Source organism: Hibiscus syriacus, unplaced genomic scaffold (genome assembly GCF_006381635.1).
Source record: "Hibiscus syriacus cultivar Baekdansim isolate YM2019G1 unplaced genomic scaffold, ASM638163v2 tig00110556_pilon, whole genome shotgun sequence".
Lineage (NCBI taxonomy): Eukaryota > Viridiplantae > Streptophyta > Magnoliopsida > Malvales > Malvaceae > Hibiscus > Hibiscus syriacus.
In genome coordinates, this window is record NW_024062779.1 from 4,143,691 (window position 1) to 4,158,267 (window position 14,577).

Genomic DNA, 14,577 nt, shown 5'->3' on the forward strand with positions numbered 1-14,577 from the left:
AACCCTTGCACTTGGCCATATATTTATTTCACAAACTTCCATGGAAGGCTGGAACCAGGTTTCAATAGTTTTTATTAGCCAGTTTAGCTCTCAGTTCCTTTCTCAAAACTTTTCCCGATGGTGCCTTTGGAATGGCTTCGATGAAGAACACACGACTTATTCTCTTGTAAAACACCACCTGCAACATTAAAAAAAGCAGAGTATATATGTCGGTCACATTTTTCATCATCATTAAGGTCAAATTGAATATTAACAAGGTGAAATTCAACTACTACAATATGTTAATCAAATTATTATTACCTGTTTCGAAATGTACTGCTTGATTTCATTCTCACTGATTTCTGATTTGTCTGATTTCACCACAAACGCAACAGGAACTTCGCCAGCAGCCACATCATTCATGCTGAGAATTGCAGACAATTATATATGTTAACTCGGAAAGACATTAAACCAAGAAATTTAGTTATGATATTACCATAAATATGGATTACAAATTAACTATTATTATTTCACTTACCCGACCACAGCAGCATCAGTGATATCAGGGTGGGCAATGAGCATGGCTTCAAGCTCCGCAGGAGCAACCTGAAAGGCTTTGTATTTGATCAATTCCTTCAATCTGTCGATGATGAAGAGTTCATCAACATCATCGATGTAACTAATGTATCCGGTATGTAACCAGCCATCTTTGTCAATGGTCCTAGCCGTAGCCTCAGGGTCGTTGAGGTACCCTGCATGCAGCCAAATTTCAGCAACATGGTTTTTCAAATTTCTTGTAAAATTCTATGTATTTGTTTTTGAGTGGTTTACCTTTCATAATCTGATCTCCTCTAACGCAAATCTCTCCAGCCTGGTTTCGTGGTAAGGAAGAACCAGTGTGGGGATCAACAATTTTCATCTCTGCGTTCCTTACCACAGTCCCGCAAGCCCCAGATTTGATTTCAAATGGTTCCTTGGCAAATACCAAGCACATTGCTAGAACCGGACCTGCCTCTGTCATACCATACCCCTGTAAAAGATTTCCAATGTTATGTTATTAAAATCTTGTCCAATATGTCGACTCATCACAATGTAGGCCTACTCCAAGGTTGACGAAAACGTTTTTGTTACTTTTTGAGTGCCTACGACACAATCTAGACGGTAGCAATCAGACAAAGAAGGCCGGCATGCCGTCACCGCAATCATAGTGAAAAATCAATTATATTATCTAGTGGATGCGCATTTTATGTATCTTACCTAATAAAAAAATTTCACCAGGAAGAGGCAAACTAATTAAATCCGTGATTAATTAGTCAACAAAGTTCGTACTTAGATTAGTTGAACAAAATAGTTGACTTTCTTGTACCTGCCCGAGTTTGGCACCAGGAAACTTGGCTCTTACTGCGTCCTCAAGCTCTTTACCCAACGGTGCAGCCCCTGATTTCACAACCCTTACTGAAGACAAGTCGTATTTATCAGTTTCCAATGACTTAGCAATGGCCAAAACTATAGGTGGCACAATCGGAGCAATCGTCACTTTGTATTTCTGTATCAACGCCAACAACAGTCCAATCTCGAACTTCTGCATGTTCAAAATAGCAGCCCATGCACGTAACCCTCAAAGCATGATCGAATTCAATGCGTAAACATGGAACATAAGAAGCGTTAAACCTTTGTGTGTTAACATCACCCCTTTTGGGCAGCCCCTTGATTCCCGATTGTTAAAACTAGAAGAACAACGTTCTGGAAACAGAAAGAATGGACTAAAGCAATGGGAAAACAGAATGTAGGCTAAAGCTATCGCTCAGCCCTTGGTCAAATGACCTGTTAATATAGCCATGTTGATTGCTTCCTTCATGAGTTAACACTGTTAATATAGCCACCTAACTAATCCTAACAGAAACAATTAGCAAAACCAGCAGCTAACAACTCCAGCTGGCAAGATTTCCAGCTGACTTTGCTTAATTCTCAACATTCACCCCGTTTTTTCAATTTCTTGAAGTAAAAAAAAAACTTAATTCTTGTGCAGCTGAAGTCTTTGCAGAGAGAACACATTGAGCTTTTGGCGTAACTCCTGAAATCGAGTTGTAACCAACGGCTTTGTTAACACATCCGCAATTTGGCAATTTGCAGAAACATAATTGACTATTAGTTACTTGTCCATGACTTTTTCCCTAACAAAGTGAACATCTAAGTCCACATGTTTAATTTTGGCATGCAAAACTAGATTAGCTGCCATGACAACAATGCTGGTATTATCACACCATATAACCGGAGCTTGAGACAGTTCAACATTCATATAATCTAGAACTACTTTAACCCAAAGAACCTCAGTCGTTGTGTCAACAAGGCTTCTGTATTCTGCCTCAGCTGTTGATCGAGACACCGACCTTTGCTTGCGTGAGCTCCATGACAAAAAATGACTACCTAGGTAAACACAATACCCGAAAATCGATCGCCTGTCATCGGGGTCACTGCCCTAATCTGCATCTGTAAACACCTTGATTTGAAGTTTCCCTTGATCCTTGGTCAACCATAACCCTTGGTCAACCATAACCCATAATCCATTGTACCTTTTAGGTAACGTAGAATGCGTTTAACTCCTGTCCAATGAGCTTCAAAAGGGGACTGCATAAACTGTGCTACCTTATGACAAACAAAAGCAATATTTGGTCTGGTATGACACACATACAATAGCGCACCAACTGCACTTCGATACTGTTGAACATTCACTGGAGCTCCTGTATTTTCTGAACTCAACTTAGGAGTAATAGTTAAAGGTGTGTCCACCGGTTTAGCATGCACATTAAACTTGGTCAACAGCTCTTCCACATACTTCTTTTGATTCAAAAACATCCCAGTTACTGTATGAACAACTTCAATACCCAAAAAATAGTGAATAAGCCCGAGATCCTTTAACGAGAACCTATCATGAAGCTGCTTATTAACCTCGTTAACACATTTTTCAGAAGAACTCGTTACATGAATGTCATCAACATACACAACAACATATATGATATCATTCTTTGTGCCATGAATGAAGAAAGAGCTATCAGCTCTAGAAGGTCGAAATCCCATATCACACAGGCATTGTTGGAGCTTATGATACCAATTGCGAGGGGCTTGTCTAAGTCCATAAAGGGCCTTTTGAAGCTTACACACTAGCTTTTTTCCACGGTCACCAGTCTGCTCGAACCCTTCTGGTTGGGTCATATATACTTCCTCATGTAGATCGCCTTTAAGGAAAACATTATTAACATCTACTTGATAGACTTGCCATCCTCGTGAAGCAGCAACCGATAGTAACACATTTATCGTGAAGAATCGCACCACATGACTGAAGATGCCAACAAAGTCGCATCCTAGTACCTGAGAGTACACTTTTGCAACAAGCCTTGCTTTGAATCTATTAACAGAACCATCCGAGTTGTGTTTAATACGAAACAACCACTTATACCCAATGACCTTTCAATCAGCTGGCAGAGGAACCAACTTCCACGTGTTATTATCAGTTAACGCCTTGAATTCCATTTCTACTGCAGCACGCCAATGTTTATGTTGTAAAGCATCCTGCACATTCAGAGGAGTCTCATTAAACAAAGCATTATAAACCTTAGGTTTGAAGATTCCTTCTTTGCTGCGAGTGACCATGTGATGCCTATTTGTGGTGTGCTAAGCATACACACAATTATATTCATCAGATACAGTCTTGCTTGAAGCGCCTGGCTCCTGAACACTTGCTGAACCATTTTGGTCATCATTTGGAGTAGCACCCGAATGCATAGGCTCATTGTGAGTAGCCTCTAGTTGAGCGGCAGCTCTAGATACAACATCTGGCTCTACCTTCATTGTGTGAGCTCTATCATGATGACTAACACTTACACCAGGTGTGTGAGACGAGTCTGCCACATTATCATTCACCAAGTCAGGTATATTAACCAGATTATCGCACCCAGTATCCTCATGGTCAGTCAAGCTGAGTTCCTTATAAGGGAAAGAAACAACCCAATCAACTTGTTTGCCACGTTGATTAATACTAACACGCTGAGATACACATGGAAACACATTTTCATTAAACACCACGTGTCGAGAAATATACACACGACCTGATTCATCAAGGAACTGATATCCATGATGTTGTTGAGAGTAGCCAAGAAACACGCACGGCTTAGACCTGAAGTCAAACTTGTGCCGATCGAAAGGTCGAAGACATGGGAAGCATTGACAACCAAAGACTTGAAGAAACTGATAATCGTGTTTCTTACCATACATCTTCTCAAATGGTGAGATTCCTCCAAGCAAATCTGTACGTAATTAACCTATTGATTAGGTAAACTGCAATTAGAACATCATACAACCAATATTTAAAGGGAACTACTGACTGAGCTAGAAGAGTTAAGGTTGTATCAATGATGTGCTGGTGTTTGCGCTCAACTACACCATTCTGTTGTGAGGTATGTGGACATGTAACCTTGTGTTTAATTCTTGCAGGTGCAAGACAACGCTCTAAACCTCAATACTAACCTCCACCATCAGTTTGTAATGCAACAATGTTTTCTTTAAACTGATTTTTAACAAGAGCATGAAACAAATTGAATGCTTAAGTAATATCCGATTTATTAAGCATCAAGTATACCCATACATTTCTGTTGTACATATCTATAAACGAAACATAATATTGCCAGCCACCAGACTTAATCAGTGATGGACCCCATACATCAGTTTCTACCAGCTCAAACAAACGATTATAAATTGTATCAGATTGCAAAAAATGAAGCCTGTGACTTTTTCCTAGCTGACATGTAACACATATTTCTCTATTATCATTAACAACATTCTTAATGTGAGAGCGAAGATAGGATTTTTGATACAGGGTGTCCCAACCGTCGATGCCATAGCCAAAAGCTTTTATTGGACTTAGCATCTTTTTCTTCAGCATGATCAGTAACTTGATGAAGCATGTCATCCATTCGAGCAATTTTATTAAAGCAATACAGCCCATTTTCCAGTTTACCTTCCAACTGGATTTGGCCAGTTCCTTTATCCTTCACAAAACACTTGTCTGAGTGAAACTCGAGATATACATTGTTGTCTTGTGTAAGTTTAGAAACAGATAACAAATTCCTAGTTATTTTTTTGGCGCACAAGACATTTTTTAGCTGTAAGTCACATGTATTGGCAGTCAATGGCACATTACTTAAATGTGAGATAGGTAAAGTGGAACCATCACCAAGGTAGACTTTACCTTTTCCCAAGTATGGTCGACCCAAGGATGCTCCAACTTTGTCGTAGGTCACATGGTGTGTAGCACCTGAGTCGGGATACCATTTATCAACATCAGACATAACTCCTTTAACAATGAGAGAGTTGATTTGCACAGTGTCAGTAGTGGCATCTTCAGTGACCACCTCACCACCTGTAGCTGTGTGAACAAACAAATTATAAGATGAATCATTAGTATCATATTTACACACGTTGGCCTGCATCTCATTGGTATCTTTGGGTTACCTCGAGGCTACTCCTTTAAAGTTCTCATCAAAGCGCTGCCAACACCTATCCACTAGATAACCAATCTTCCCACATAATTGACATTGATGCTTAGGTCTGCCCTTATACTTATTCATGTTCTGAGTTTTTTCTCCAGTATCATTCGACCTATTACTAGTGTAATACCTGTCACGATTACCATTAGCATTTTCTCCATTGTAATTATTATGCCTGGTGATGAGTGTTCAGAATCGTTAATATATGTTCGTTATTTCTTCGATTTTGTGAAGTTATTGCTGCTGATTTGGTTGTGTTATTTCTATTTTCGTGCAGGTACTTACTTTCCAGAATTGGTGATAAAACGGGCGAATTCTGCATTTTTTTTATTATTTGGTCACGGCTGGAAACATGGGCACGACTCTGGGCACGACGCGGTCTGACATGGCAGTTTCTAAAAGGTCCAGTCAGCGGCGGTTTCTAGGAGATTTCGTCTGCACGCCTTCTGGAAGATTGACGAGCAGAGTTGCATTAGGAGACTAGTTTAAGTTTGAATTTAAATTTAAAAACAATTATCTTTTGTATTATTTTATTATTTTCTTTGTTTATCCTTTAGGCTTTGAGAGGCTATAAATACCCACTTGGGGTAAGCCTAAACTCATCATTCAGAATACATTCTTCTTTTCTCTCTAGTTTTTATAAAAGTTTTGTCTTTTTCTTTTCAAGTTCTTTTTTTATTTTTCTTTATTTTCAAGTTTTATTTTTATGCTAAGTATGACTTTTGTCATGCTTAGCTAAACTTTTCATAAGCCGAGAGCTGTCGCGATGATTCAATTCCAACGGGAGAATTGAAACGGTCCCTTAATATCTTCAGAATCTCTCTCTCAATCTCTGCGCTTATTTTTCAAAATCAAAACAGTTTTCAAAATGGAAGATTGACTTTGGTCAAGAAGTTGTTGCGATTAAACGTGTGGGAGGAAGATTCGGCTTATAGAAAGTAATTCGACTTCCTGGGAACACACTTGGCGAGATAGCTTCGCCAAGAGGGAATTGAGATCGGAATTGACGGTTATAGAAACAACAATCCGAGTCGATTTCCACGAACTTAAATGGTATTTGATCTACGACAATAGATGTTGTTAAAATCAACTACCGAAGCTGGAATCAAAGATTGCCTTGGGTATTCGGTATACAAGATAGAGTCACAAGGATAGCCCTTGTAGACAAAGTAACCGACGTGAATCCCGAAGAGAAAATCTTATTCGATGATCTAAAGGAAATTGAATCAAAGCGAAGCTTGAGGCTACTTTTACCGTATTTATTCACAATCTTCATCTTCTTATTTTTACTTTAATTACTTTTATTTAATCACTTTATTATCTTTTACTAAAATCCCCCCATTTTTACTGTTTCACGCCTGGCATAATAATTCAGACAGAAATTTATAATTTTCTAAGTCCCTGTGGAATCGACCCTTACTTCTCTTTGCTACGCATTTCCTTAATTTATTGATTGAGAATAAGGAATTATTTTGACATCCGAAACGACAGTTGTCAAATTGGCGCCGTTGCCGGGGACTTCGCCAAAGTTACTAATTTTTGTTTGTTTTTGATTTATGACCAGGACTAATCCGGGCACATTAGTGGAGTACAACCCAGAGATCGAAGCTGAAGCTAGGAGACTCCACGCACAAACACTTCGGGAAAGAAGGAGACAACAATTAGATCCAGAAGAAAGATCAAATTCAGGTAATACAAATCCGATGGCCGAACCTACTATTCGGGAGTTAGCCGCGGCACCCACTGAACAAGGGCCTATGTGCATTGATCTTCCCCAAGGCGAAACTCCATACCAATCGAAAACTGTCCTTATTCATCTCCTCCCTACATTCCGCGGATTGCCAAACGAGGATCCACATAAACATCTCAAAGAATTTCATATGGTCTGCTCTAGCATGACACCACAGGGAGTAACCGAGGACCAAATAAAACTTAGAGCTTTCCCTTTTTCCTTAGCCGACTCGGTTAAGGAGTGGTTATTTTATCTTCCTCCTAATTCTGTTACTACATGGGCTAATATGACTCCTACCGAGACTAGAGACTTAATATCGACGATGGCTGCAAATTCCCAACAGTTCCGTGCAAATAATGAACCTTCTCGAAGGGTTCATGAGATAAGTTCATCTTCCTTGGAAAGTAAAATAGATAAGTTAACTGAAGTCGTAAACTCTCTTGTTGCAGGAAAGACAGGACAAAACCGAGTTTGTGGAATATGTGCATTGCCTGATTATCCAACAGACGGTTGTCCACTAATTCAAGAGATGCAACAGCTCAAGTCAACGTAGTCGAAAACTTCCCGGGACCTCCACAAAAAGCTTATAATCCTTACGGTAATACATACAACCCAGCATGGAGGGATCACCTGAACTTCAGTTATGCGCAGAACCCGAGACCGAATCAAAACTATCAAGCGAGACCTCCACCACAACAACAGCCGCAGAAGACATCACTAGAATCGATTGTCGAAAGGTTAGCACTATCCCAGGAGAAATTCTAGACCCGAACTGAAGCCCACTTCCAAGAGATGGACAAGCAATTGAGCCAACTGGCTCAAACCGTGGGGAGATTAGAGTCACAAAAGAGGTTACGATCCCACACTGAGCCGAATCCAATAGAGAATGTTAGCGCCATTACCCTCCGAAGCGGTACAATTGTTGAACAACCAGACCCAAAGGAAGTGAGCGCAAGATCCCATAAGAAAGAAGACACTTTGAACTCCCAAAGGGAAGAAGAAGCAGTTGACGCAGGATCTCAGAAAGAGAACGATGAAGAACAATTGGACGATCCGAAGCCATCTCCCTACGACGTGCCACCACCTTTTCCATCAAGGTTAGCTAAAAAGGATAAAAAAGCTGAGGAAAATGAAATATTAGACGTACTTCAGAAGGTGGAAGTTCACATACCTCTCCTCGAAGTTATCCGGAAAGTTCCAAGGTATTGTCGGTGTCTGAAGGATCTCTGTACGACTAAAAGGAAGCTTACAGGGGTCGAGAAAGTAGATTTAGGCGCGAACGTCTCAGCAGCTTTCCAACGACCGCTTCCACCGAAATATAAAGACCAAGGTATGTTTTCAATACCTTGTAAAATTGGTGAGGTTAAGATCAAGCGAGCTATGTGCGATCTAGGTGCCTCTATCAATGTAATGCCCCTCTCCGTCTATAATTTAATTTCCACCAAGCCTTTGAAAGAGACGAGAGTTACACTTCAGCTAGCCGACAAATCAATTATTTATCCTAAAGGACTCATAGAAAATGTTCTAGTGGAGGTAGAAAACTTAATTTTCCCTGCTGATTTTTATGTGATTGATATGGAAAATGATCGTAACAACATTGGTTCTGAAATCCTCCTCGGTCGTCCTTTTCTGAGCACGGCAAATGCAAAAATTGATGTTCGAAGCGGTATTCTTACTATGGAGTTTGACTGTGAGATCTTAAAATTTGATGTTTATAAAGCAATGAGATATCCGGATAACATTCATAGTATTATTTTTGTTGGCATTTTTGAACTTGTTGATGATGAATATAACTTTGTTGATGATTTATGCAAGGAATCGGATGATAAAAAAGACGACATAAGAGAGTTGAAAAATATTTCAGTTGTTGATTCAAATTTGATCTCAACTCCTTTAAAAACTAAAGATTTACATTCCTTTTTGCAGGCATCAAAAATTAAGTCGAAATCATCAAGGAGTCGTTTGAAGAAATCATTTTTTGGTAAAAAAGATGTTTTGACGGCCATTCTTCTGGACAAGATTTTAAAATTGGGAAATATCCGAAGAAATCTTTATGAGAATTTTCAAATTTCTCATAAGGAATTTCTTAGTTGGAAAAAGCGAATGAAGTGGAAGTGTCTGTCACGGAACCTGTAGACTGAATCAGGTCGTCGAGCTAATGACGTTAAACAAAAGCGCTTCATGGGAGGCAACCCATTGTTTTCAATTCCGCTATATTTTTACTTTTTATTTTTATTCATTCAAGCATGTTTAATTTAATTTTTATTTTTATTTTGCAGGAACCGAATATTTTTTCAAACTTAAACGGCGAGAAATTACGGAATTATGATTCGAACAGTGTTATTTTCAGAGTCCATTGAGCAGTACACGATCGAATTGAGCAGAAAAAAAGAGCCTCAAGTCGTGCGCACCGTTTAACTAAACGGCGCACGTTAGTAAAACCTATAGAGGGGCCGGCGCACGTTAGCAAACCCCATTTTTTTTCTTTCCCCCTTTTTGTTATCTTCTGCCGCCCACCTTATCCCCTTCCCTCTTTTATCTTACTTTGACCATGGACCCCACCTTATCGTTTTCAATCACCTTTTCAATTTTTAAGTATACCTTTTTCTAAATTACAGAAAAACCAAAAGTCCTCATTTACTCCCAACTCTACAACCCACGGCAAGAACAAATTTTAAACTAAATTCATCCAAAATTCCAACCATCTTCATCTTCTCAAACCCGATCGCTCATTCCCCAAAAAGCACGAGACCATCATCCTTTCTTCCTCTCCTCACCGTCGCCCTTGCTAACGTGTTTTCAACCTCTCCACTCACAATGGTACGCACAATCGGGGGATGTAGATGCTGGTTTTCCACCGACAACATGATGTTTCCAGTACCAACCACCATGGTCGCGGTCGACATTAAATCCGGGGAGTTCTCTGTTCTTTCTCTTGCACTTTAATTTTTTTTCGTTTTGAGGCAAAACGCTTTAAGTGAGGGGGAGTAGAGTGTCGGTTATATTTCCCTTTGTTTATTTTTATGCTTTGAATCTAGTATGTGTTAGTTGAATTGGTCAGAAATTTCATTGATTGTCTTTGTCTTGGTGAAAATTTTTGGAATGCTATGCTTGTTTGGGAACACATGATTATTTATGTTATGATATTCTTGATAATGGATAGCATGGATTGTGATAAGTTGGTATTTTTTGTGATATTCCATGATTTTTTTGGTTGAAATGTGATTAGCTCAATCCATGAAAACAATTTGGTGAGATTTGAGCCTTTACGAGCATATCATTTTCGCTCTCATTTTGTTTGATTGAGTGTGTCGAATTTGACATTGGCATTCTAGAACCTGCATGTTAAATACTGTCGAGATTACACATGAACATGATGCTTAAAAATGATTTGGGCAACTTAGGATTAACCATTTCGTTTCCCCACTAAATAGCCTACCCATGCATATTTTCCCTTAGTTAACCACTTTTGAGCCTATTTCCATTTCTTTGTTTCCACAATATTCATAAACCCGAGCCTTTTTATTTTATCCCTCTTTTCTACCTTTTTCAGGGCAAGTGAATAATTTTACCATTGTATTCTCCATCACAAAAAAATGTTGAAAAAATAGCAGTTTGAAAAAGAAAAAAAAACTGTTCGAAAAAAAAAGACATGAAAGAAAAAATGGAAAACAAAACAACAAAAGTGTGCAAAAGAAAAAACGCATTTTGACGAGAAAATTGTTGTTTGATATGTCGTCTTTTTATCTTGTTGTGCTTAATGTTTTGATGGAGTTGAGATTATTATTTGTTAGTTCCTTGCCTTGAATTTTAGCCATATATTTAGCCTTTTCCCTACCTTTACCTAAGCCACGTTACAACCAATAAAAGACTCTTTGATTTATGCATCTTGTTCTTATTAGTAGTGGAGATTTGATTTACTTGCAGGCTTATGGTAATATCGTGTCGATTCTGACATTGAGCGTTTCTTTACCCCAAACACATTGAGTGATTTGAGTGAATCCCGGTAAGGTATTGAGTTATGAGCATTAAGATTTATTGAGTTATGAATGATTGATTTCTTGACTTCAATAGTTATTGTGGTCTCTACCTTGCTTCCTTGAATATGAAACTTGACAAAGAACGTTTAATAAAGTTTTTGACTGATTTGGTTAATCATACTTGAGGACAAGCATGAGATAAGTGAGGGGGAATTTGATGAGTGTTCAGAATCGTTAATATTTGTTCGTTATTTCTTCGATTTTGTGAAGTTATTGCTGCTGATTTGGTTGTGTTATGTCTATTTTCGTGCAGGTCCTTACTTTCCAGAATTGGTGATAAAACGGGCGGATTCTGCATTTTTTTTATTATTTGGTCACGGTTGGAGACATGGGCACGACTCTGGGCATGACGCGGTCTGACATGGCAGTTTCTAGAAGGTCCAGTCAGCGGCGGTTTCTAGGAGATTTCGTCTGCACGCCTTCTGGAAGATTGACGAGCAGAGTTGCATTAGGAGACTAGTTTAAGTTTGAATTTAAATTTAAAAACAATTATCTTTTGTATTATTTTATTATTTTCTTTGTTTATCCTTTAGGCTTTGAGAGGCTATAAATACCCACTTGGGGTAAGCCTAAACTCATCATTCATAATACATTCTTCTTTTCTCTCTAGTTTTTATAAAAGTTTTCTCTTTTCCTTTTCAAGTTCTTCTTTTATTTTTCTTTATTTTCAAGTTTTATTTTTATGCTAAGTATGACTTTTGTCATGCTTAGCTAAACTTTTCATAAGCCAAGAGCTGTCGCGATGATTCAATTCCAACGGGAGAATTGAAACGGTCCCTTAATATCTTCGGAATCTCTCTCTCAATCTCTGCGCTTATTTTTCAAAATCAAAACAATTTTTAAAATCAAAGATTGACTTTGGTCAAGAAGTTGTTGCGATTAAATGTGTGGGAGGAAGATTCGGCTTATAGAAAGCAATTCGACTTCCTGGGAACACACTTGGCGAGATAGCTTCGCCAAGAGGGAATTGAGATCGGAATTGACGGTTATAGAAACAACAATCCGAGTCGGTCGCCACGAACTTAAACGGTATTTGATCTACGACAATAGATGTTGTTAGAATCAACTACCGAAGTCGGAATCAAATATTGCCTTGAGTATTTGGTATACAAGATAGAGTCATAAGGATAGCCCTTGTAGACAAAGTAACCGACGTGAATCCCGAAGAGAAAATCTTATTCGATGATCTAAAGGAAATTGAATCAAAGCGAAGCTTGAGGCTACTTTTACCGTATTTATTCACAATCTTCATCTTCTTATTTTTACTTTAATTACTTTTATTTAATCACTTTATTATCTTTTACTAAAATCCCCCCATTTTTACTGTTTCACACCTGGCATAAATAATTCAGACAGAAATTTATAATTTTTTAAGTCCCTGTGGAATTGACCCTTACTTCTCTTTGCTACGCATTTCCTTAATTTATTGATTGAGAATAAGGAATTATTTTGACATCCGAAATGACAGTTGTCACCTGGTCAAGTTTATGTTGACCGATGTCTTCATAAGGTCACAAATCCTCGATTCAGCATCAATGAGAACCGAAGTGACATTGTCAAAGGTATAAGGTTCTCGACTGACTATTATGGCTGCAACAAATGGTTTGAAATCACCTGGAAGTCCATTGAGCAATGTAACAATTTGATCAATCTCAGAAACTGGGCTCCCACTCGTCGCAAGTAAGTCATAAATCTCATTGATTTGTGTGGAAAATTCACGCATATATAGGTCTCCTTTTTTAAGAGACCTGAGTCTTCCATGTAGGCTCATAATCTTTGTAGTGGAGAGCTTCAAGAACATGTTGAGAACTGTATTCTAGATCTTAGAAGAGGTATGTGCTCCTACAAGCTGAGAAAGAATGGAAGAACTGATTGTTGAAAGAAGCCAAGATGCCAATGAACTATCCTGCTTTTTGTGACGCCGATACGCCAGATTCACTACTAATTCACCAGATTCATCGACAATGGTTTGAGGTGGAATCAGCAGCGATTCATCCAACATATTTGTTCATCTAGTCGAACAGTAACATACTTGTTCATGAATGGCGTCTCCACCATTCGATTATTGGTTGCAGTAGCACTGCTTCCTTCTGATGCAGTTTCGACCGCTACAAATGAGTCAGGCATGATGAGCATAAAATAGAATCATCAAAGAAAGATCACCGTAGAACCACTGGCAATCGGATCGCTAGATCTCTGATACCATGTTAAAACTAGAAGAACAACGTTCTGGAAACAGAAAGAATGGACTAAAGCAATGGGAAAACATAATGTAGGCTAAAGCTATCGCTCAACATTTGGTCAAATGACCTATTAATATAGCCATGATGATTGCTTCCTTTATGAGTTAATACTGTTAGTTTAACCCAATAATGAACAGCTGGCTTAACCACCTAACTAATCCTAACAGAAACAATTAGCAAAACCAACAGCTAAAAGCTCTAGCTGGCAAGATTTCCAGCTGGCATTGCTTAATTCTCAACACCGATAAATACGGTAGTGCCACGATGTCGTCTGGGGAAATATCAACTTGGGGGAGATCGTTCTCGTCGGCTTGAATCAACTCGGAGAAATGTAAACAACCCTCTGGGGGTGGAGTCAATGCAGATGACCTTGACATCGTTGTCCTGGGCGAATTCTTTTACTTTGTCAACATAAATGGCTTGCGTGATTATGAGCCTAGCATTGGAGGCTTTGGCTTGCTTCGATATCTCTGTCGGGGTGAAAAAGGGGTTGGCCGTTGTGGCAATGGTGCCGAGAAACAACAAGACAAACTCTAGGGTGTTGGGTAACAAAAGCATGATCACGTGGCATTGTTGGATACCGAGTCCTGAGGTAACTTTCCGAGCGGTGAGCTCAACTTCAGCGTAAGTGTAGACTTTACCATTGGTCCCATTGATCAAATAGGCCCCGGAGACTACACTCGATAAGTTCTCAAAACAATACCAATGCAAAGGAAGATGCCTAGGGATGTAGATATCAGGAAGCTTTGAACGATACATGATTTCTTCTTGTTGCAATTCAGCTTGGGGCACCATTTGGGAATTGAAAGTTGAGATGCAAATAATAATAATAAAAAAAGATAAAACTTGAAAGGAAGAAAGAAAAAAAATAGGTTTTTAATGTAAACTAGAGCCCGAGAAGAAATGATAGCGAGCAACATCGACATATAATTATCGGGTCCAAGGTGAGCTGGTGAGGAGAGTATGTGGAAGGGTAGGATGGAGATTTTAGGTGAGTTGGTCGTACCTCTCAAAAGTACGTAGTATAAGTTGTGTTTTCT

General features: G+C 38.9%; 1 pseudogene; it reads right to left on the reverse strand.

Annotated features, from left to right (window-relative positions):
* Positions 1-14,347, reverse strand: LOC120131665 (annotated as a pseudogene).
* Between the last annotated feature and the right edge of the window lie 230 nt (positions 14,348-14,577).